General features: G+C 38.9%; 1 pseudogene; it reads right to left on the reverse strand.

The window, feature by feature from the left end:
• Positions 1-1,313: 1,313 nt before the first annotated feature.
• LOC113292198 lies at positions 1,314-1,413 on the reverse strand (annotated as a pseudogene).
• Between the last annotated feature and the right edge of the window lie 7,119 nt (positions 1,414-8,532).

Genomic DNA, 8,532 nt, shown 5'->3' on the forward strand with positions numbered 1-8,532 from the left:
AAGGGTAGTTTAAATATCAATTGTTTGCAGAGAAGGACGGCGATTACGATATCGCCTCGGCCCCTCGGGTTCGTACATGACATAAGAGTCGTGGCCCGAGTCGACTACAAGCGTTCATCCCCCGTCTGGAACGGGAGGTAAGTTTGTCGAAACATTCGTGAATCCCCTGTCAGCGAGTTATTGTCTTCCTTAGTGTGAATATATTTCGAGGAACTGAAAATGGCTGCTTTAATTTCCCAGTAAAGGGAAAGGACTGGCCATACAAGATAAGGGTTCGGATTTCATCACCGTTCCCTTCTTTCCCGCCTTGGGAAAACGAAACCAAACGCAAACCTAAGCCTAAAATTTGACTAAAACGATACCTATAGGGTAACGAGATTAATAGGAAAGTCATTCGAAAAATATTGGTACTCTTTTAAGCGTTCTTCAAAGTTCATAATGGTTTCTGTGAGTTGAATACGCCGTCTTGTAACGCCGGTGAGGCCTTTGGTATCAAAGCTCCACTGAGCTTCCCTCGTCTCGATTCAACTTACTTAAACTCGGATTGATTCCAGAGGGGTTTTATTAAATTGTAACGAATTCCTTTTCGAAGAATTAGAAGCTGGTCTAGAAACAATCTAAGTGGATCCGTCATGCTTTTTGTTTGCTAGAAATCAATAGGTTTGCTGTGGTGGAGTCAGCCTTGTTTGTGTTTGTATAGAAATTCCTTTCCTTTTAGGATTTCTTTCTTTTTATTTTGTTTTTATAGTGTATGCCCAAGGTTATTAAAGAGCGGGCTTGGAAAAGAAACACTCTAGGTCGTTTGATTAGTAATAAACGTAGTAGTTCTTCTTGTGAAAGCGGGGAGCTCGAAGACTCTTCTTTTGAGAGCCCTGTCTTTGGAAATTTCAGCTTTGAAAACTTGACAATTAGTGAAGAAAGTACTCCTAGTCCTTTGGTAGTGCCAGAAATGGCAACTTTGAAAGCTTTATTAAACCCAACTAGGACCTCTCATCCGTATTGTATCAAGTTAGCTGAAATCGAGGAAAATTATGAACTCAAACCTGGAACTTTACAGATGCTCCCAATCTTTTTAGGAAAATAGAATGAGAACCCCTATTTTCATGTTAGGGAATTTGAGGAAGTTTGTAGTAATCTGAATATTAAAAACCTTAGTGATGATGCGTTAAAACTTAGGTTATTCCCCTTTTCCTTAAAAGATAAAGCCAAATCTTGGTTGTATAGTTTGGCTTCTGAGTCAATTGAAACCTATGACCAACTTACATCTGCCTTTATACAGAAGTTTTTCCCAAGGCACAAAACATCGTCTATTAGGACACAAATATGTACTTTTACTCAACAAGAGGGAGAATCTTTATATAGGTATTTAGAAAGGTTCAATGACTTAATATCTCAATGTCCTCATCATGGTTTAGAGATGGTTAGGTTAGTTCAGATCCTCTACGAGGGTTTAGACTATTCAACAACAACCATGGCTCAGTCCTTATGCACAAGTGGTTTTGAGAATAAAACTTTTGATGAGGCGATGACATTTTTGAATGAAATCGCCGATAAGACCGAACAATGGGAAAATAGTAGGGGACCACAGAAAACAATTCTTCTAAGTAAAGGAAATGTCAATAGGGTAGAATGATCTTATGAGTCAGATGCTAAAATAACAGCCATAGCCAAAAGGTTAGAAGCCTTAGAATTAGGTCATTCTAGTGGTAATAGTGGTAGAATAGAGCCTTTTTGGGAAGGCCATACTGTTGGGGAGAAAGCCAATGCTCTTTATAACAACACTAGATTCGATAACCGTCAGAAGTTTGACCCATATTCAGAAACCTATAACCATGGATGGAGAAACCAGCCCAACCTTTCTTGGTCTAAGGGCCAGAATCAAGGTCAGTCTAGTAACTCTCAGGTTCCCCCAGGTTTTGGCTATACTAAGAAACCTTCATCTCTGGCACAGTTTTAGATCCCTTCATATAAGAAAATCATGAGTTTAGAAGAGTCTCTTGCCTTGTTAACTCGGAACACTTTAGAATTTCAGCAATCGGTTGCACAAGGATTAGATGAAAATAAAAAGATGGTACAATCTAACTCTCAGGCTATTTCTGAGTTGAAAACCCAGGTTAGTCAGATAAATGAGACATTGAGAGAAAAAGGAAATTTTCCTAGTCAACCACAACCCAACCCTAGGGGTGTCCATCAAATATCTTTAGCTGGTGAGAAATCATCAAACCATGTGAACTCGATAACAACCCTTAGGAGTGGTAAAACGGTAGACAATAAGGTAGCCATGCCTAGTGGACATACTGTAGTTCCACCTTCTACTTCCCAAGAGGAGCTCGTAGACAAGTAAACTGAAACAGTCTCTAAGGATTCCCAAGAAATTTCTGATAGGTCTACCTTTGTGCCTAGAGCCCCATATCCACATTTGTTAGCCCCAACAAAGAAGGAGTCGACTTTCAACGAGATAATGGAAACATTTAAGAAGGTGAACATCAACATTTCGTTATTAGAAGCAATTAGGAAGATGCCTTCTTATGCAAAGTTCCTTAAATATCTTTGTACACGAAAGCGTAAGCTTAATGTCTATAAGAAATCCTTTTTAGCTGGTCAAGTAAGTTCCATTCTTCTGAACCAAACACCCCCTAAGTATAAGGACCCTGGATGCCCCACCATATCTTGTGTGATTGGTAATCACATGGTCGATAAAGCTTTACTTGACTTATGATCTAGTGTTAACTTACTCACGTATCATGTATACACCCATCTAGGTCTTGGTAAGTTGAAACCGACTAAAACGATACTACAATTAGCTGATAGGTCTGTCAAAGTCCCTCGTGGTGTCATAGAGGATGTTATGATTGAGGTTGATAAGTTTATTTATCCAGTGGATTTCGTTGTTCTAGACACCCAGCCTGTTCAGGACCCAAGTGCTCAAATCCAAGTGATTTTAGGTTACCCATTTTTAGCCACAGCTAACGCTGTCATCAACTGTAGGACTGGGATTATCAACATATACTTTGGTAATATGACCATTGAACTAAATGTCTTTAATGTTACTAGAAAACCTTCTGAGAACGATGATTTATAAGAAGTGAATATGATTAGTACTTTAGTTCAGGATAATTGGCTTGACACTTTACTGGTAGATTCTTTAGATGATTTTGAGGAAACTATTCTCTTAGATCAGATATGTGATCAATCTTTTGAATAAGCTCTTGAGTATTTTAAAGATTCTATGGACCCAGAAATTCAGGCAATAGTTTCAGGTTTTTCTGAGAATAATGATGACCCTAAGCTTGGGGGTAGAGAACTAGAAGAATTTCTTGAGTATTTTAAGGACTCTGAAGATCCGGAAAGTCAAGAAATAGTTAGAGGTTTGTCTGTGAACCCTAAGTTTGTGGGTAGTGATGGTTCTTGTGATTGTCTCGTATCCCTAATTAGAGTCCCTAACTTGGGACTCGAGCCTTGTACATCTGAGATATTACTTGAGTCTTTTCATACTCCGCAACCCGATCCTCCTGATACTGTCCAGGAGGTAACCCAGGTATTAGAGACCCGTTTTTCGGATGAATCTATTTATCGAGACACACATATGAAGTTCAATTACGTGCCGCAGATAAACCCAGTTGTCTTGACAGAAACCTTAGATGAGTACGTGCTCCTTCTTTTCATTTTTCTGAACCAGCGCAGTTGTCTCATACTGGTGTCAGCTCTATTTGGTCTTATGGACCCACAATTGTTTCGACTATTGATATATGACTTTGGAAGGTGACAATCCTTTTTGAGGTATTTGATGTCTAGCTAAAGACTTTAAATTTAGCATTTCCTGGGAGGCACCCACGCTCATGCTTACGGTAATATCCTTCCTTATTTCTTTTTCCATCCATCAAGTGGTAACAGTTTCTTCTTGTTCATGCTTTTAATTTCATCTTTAGAACATTGAGGACAATGTTAGATTTAAGTTTGGGGGTGGGGAAGAAACTTTTTGTTAGCTCTTAGCTGCAATAAATAAACTCCAGAGCCTAGAAATTTATACTTATTAAGGTTGGCACTAAGCAATCTAAGTGTATGGGAACATCTTAGTTGTAGGAGTTGAGGAACCAATCTGATTAGATGGAAACATCTAAAGAGTCTATTCACAAAAGCACAGAGCTCAGGTGTTAGAATCAAAAAAAAAAAATGGTAGTTTCGCCATACCTCGTTGAATCCTAATCCTTCTGTTTTTATTTTTTAAGTGATTTGGTGGGGCACATTATTCAAGTTGTTACCACTGCTAGGGTGAAATAGAGTGATTGAGATACCACAAAAAAAAATTAAAAAAAAATTGAGACCAGACCATCAGACCAACCGGAATAAATTCAATAAAGTCGGCCACTGGTGCCCTTGTATATGATAGTTGTGTAGATCTAGAGTTAGGTTTATCGACCACTGGTTCCCTTGTATTTTCTAGTTGTGTTGATATTAGTCAGATCGGTATCTCAGTCCATTAGGATAGGTTCATCTTGGCAGAGGCCTTCATACAAATATGGGAAACACCGTTCACTTTAAACCATATATTTTTATCTTTATCCATCTTCTTAATCTTTCCATGTTATTGGTTGACTCCGGTTATGATGTCTAGAAACTATCTGAGTAGAGCTCTGTCACTTATATATGAATTTTAGTATGCTGAGTGCAAACTCGTGTACAACAATTGGAATTTCGCATCAGGGTACTTCCTCCTATAGTAAATGATTGCATGCCAACCAAGGAGATTCTTTAGTGCCTTCCAAGGTTCTGTGAAGATAGATAGGATCTGGAGTAAAGGTTTTGTGGGTACACCTCTGGTAAACCCTCCGGAGACAACACTCCGCCGCTAGGGCCACCTAGCGGTTTAACGGATTGCTGCACGTGCTAAGTGTAGTCATTTTATATTAGATTTTCTCGAGGACTAGCAAATAATAAGTTTGGGGGTATTTGATAGACACATTTTTGTGTCTGAATTGTCCTCAGTGTATTTATTGCTAGTGCTTGATTTTGTACTTATTATGGTATTTTTATGTTTATGTAGGTATTTTTGGAAAATTCGACTCGAAAAGTTGGTATAGGCACCCAGAGGACACATGTTATTCGGACTCTCAGTTTTGGATAAGGGGCACCTAACTTATAAGGGGCACCCTAGGGAGCCAACTGCTATTCGCACTCCATAACAAGATAGGGGCACTCCACCTTCTTCTTCCTCTTTGGAATTTCATTTTTGGCGGGAAAACTTTGCAGACACACGGGCATATTTTGACTCGAGATTTGAAGGTGTTTTACAGAGACTCAATGGCTGAAAATTTTTGAGATGATTTGATAGTGCATAACAGAGTTATTACGGGCAATTTGATCGCTGAATTTTGGCTGGATATTGTTTCCCAACAAAACATGAGAGGCTAGTTTTCTCGGGTTTTCTGGGAAAGTTTGGTCAGAGATTTACATGGAGATTTTTAGGGAAAGGCTTTGTTTGTGCCTGTGATGATGAAACAGGTCTGGTAAATCCTTTGGTTTCGAGAAAACAACAAACTTTACGTGGGTTTAACAAAACAGAGAGGAATAATCTCCAGTGAGATATTCTCGAGATTTTGTGTTATTTTTGGCTGATTTGGGCATGGCCGAGTGTGTTTGACAGCATCAGAGATGAGTAAGAAGCATGCCGGGAGTGTGCTGGCAGAAAATCAACGCGTGAAAAGGAAAGAAAGGAAAGTTATTAATGCCGAGAACAATTATCTTTACTGTCGATTTATGGGAGATATTTTTGAGTTATGAGGAGTAATCCTTGGGCCTGTCGAGTATAAAAGAGTTTCTGGGGTCGAAGAGAGAGGGACGAAGAGTTTGCGGAGCACTTTAGAGCTTCAACAAAGATAAAAATCAAGTTGCAGGAAAACTGTTTTCTGCTGGTGCACTGAAAAACACGAAGAACTTTAGACGCACAGAGACAGTCGTTTATCAACAGTGACAACGACAGAGGGGTGAGGGTCGTATGCTACAGCATCAGTGACAGTTCACATATATCGTTCTCTGTAACAGCTGTTTTGTAACACTTATAACTGCTACAAACCCGGTTTTTAATTATTTTCTCCCATATTATCATCCTTGTAAGAACCTTTTGAGCAATGAATTATCTTTTTGAGTGTGTTTCCATGATAAAGAGATAAACCCAATCCTTGGGGCGATGGATGAAGATGTTGTTTCGGTAAAAGTGATATATCTTTATTTTAAATTAATTATAGCAATTCTATTATGATTTTTGCATTGAACTAAAAATGGATTATATGATTTTGATTAGTTAGGTGTATTTTCTCTTGATAGAATATGCTTGCTTTAGAGTTTTGATATGCTATGCTTGGATTAACATCTATTCTTTTAAAAATCTACATGTCCAGGCAATATTATTAGAACCAATTTGAATATTGAGTTGCGAAATTATTGTTATTAAATCACTAATGTCGACCAATGGTGGAACCCTAACCCCAGTCTCTCCACAATATTCACATCACCTTTTTATTTGAGTTTATTATTATCATTTATAAAATTTAAGTCTAAAAAATCTGCTTTCACAAGTCTTGAACGAACCATCTTACTACAACATCAATGAAAATAACCATCAGTTAGCGAAGTAGTAGGTGGAAAGTTAACCAAGTCTCCGCACGATGAGCAACTGGTTTCAACACGATTTTCCACTTCCCCACTCTTTGACTCCCATAACTGTCACACTTCATGGGATCATGGTGTTTTCCAATTCAGCAATATATAAGACTCTGAATCCTGATTGAAAAGGACAAGAATTTCTCGACAAGTTCACACAGACAATCTTTCATCTACACGAACTCATCGTCTGAGCAATCACTCTCAACTGAGTAAATTCAATCATTCAGAACCTTCTTACGCAGAATACACAACACACCTACAATCTCGATCACCATTGATCTCACACGTTTCTCAGCTTTCCTCATACAGATCATCCCATCTTCTCTTGTGACCGAATTGATTCTGGAACATCCATTTTCTTGGTTTAGGACGGAGTCCTACATATTGATCTCTCGAACTTAAAGCACTCCCTTCTTGTAGTGCATCTATGTGAGGTTGAGCATTTGCTCGGTTCAAGGAGTCTTCACACGGTCATCTCCTCAATTACGTAAAAACCAGCAAATCATTTTTCCCCATCTACAGATTGGAGACCACAGTGGGAGATTAATCTCTCGGTTGCAATCTCACATTCTCACAAAGATGGCCGGTCTTAGGTCTGGGTTAGTTACAAGTTCCAACACAAACGACGCTAACACTAGCAACAATAACAATGAGGATATCCCGGAAACCATTCCGACCTCTAACACTAACGGTGGTAACGTTATTCCTCCTCACGCTAACATGGAAGGTCATCCCTTGTTCGGACGAAACCCTGAAAAAGTCAGGGGGAATCCACCACCTACCATGGCTGATCTCATCAAGGTGCAAAAGACTCTTGCAAAGAATCAAACTGACATGGCTGCAACACAGAAGGAGTTATTCAATTATCTCAACACTCCCACTGACAAGATGTCAGAGAACACTCAAGGAAAAGGAAAAGAAAAGGAAACAACCTCAGAGAAGTAGTTCCAATTCATACATTGGATGACAGAGAATTCCCCAAAGCTACAGACGGTCCGTCAATGAAGGAATCATCAAATTTCATTACTCGGGAAGATTTGGAACGCCTCTTGGAGAACCATGGAAAAGACAAGACATCACATGTCCATCGTCACCAACCTCCGTACCCTACTGCCACACAAAGAATTCCTCTTCCAAAAGGTTATACCTCTTCAACCTTCACTTTGTATGGCGGAACATGCAATGCTCAGGAACATTTTCTCGGTTCTTGGAAGCCTTGGGTGAACATTAACATAACCATGTTGTTCTCCTCAAACAATTTTCAAAATTCTTGAAAGGCAGGGAATATACCTGGTACAACAACATCGCACCAAGAACTATCAACAATGGGGAGAAATGATTAAGACTTTCTACATAAAGTACTTCTTTGTGTCAGAGCAAGTTACTCTCTTTGATCTTGGAAGAATGTTTCACAAGAAAATTGAACTTCAGAAGTTCAAGATATTATGAAAATAAATCAAAGGAAGTCAGCAAAGAAAGACTTTTGCTCCTCTGCATCCTTCAAGATTTGCAAAGCCGCCTTCTCCAGGTTCAACATCTCGGTCAGCTTAGCAATCTTTTACTCCTTCTCCATCACAGCATTATTGTTAAAGGGTATGTTATTCTCACATGAATCCTTAATAGCATTTATTTTCTTACGAAGCCACTTCATGTTGAATCCAAGTCTTTCAGAATTCTCCAAATTCAACTCCCAATCAAAGAGTACATCTGGAGTTACAGTATTTCTAGACCTGACGCATATATCACTTACAACACGTAAGATGACACTTACTTTCATTTTTAAATCATAAGCACGTCCAGGATCTCTAGTAACGATGATGTGACCAAACTTCCTCCATATCTTCTCGTACAAGCCTGCATATCCCATAT

Source organism: Papaver somniferum, chromosome 6 (genome assembly GCF_003573695.1).
Source record: "Papaver somniferum cultivar HN1 chromosome 6, ASM357369v1, whole genome shotgun sequence".
NCBI classification, from domain to species: Eukaryota; Viridiplantae; Streptophyta; class Magnoliopsida; order Ranunculales; family Papaveraceae; genus Papaver; species Papaver somniferum.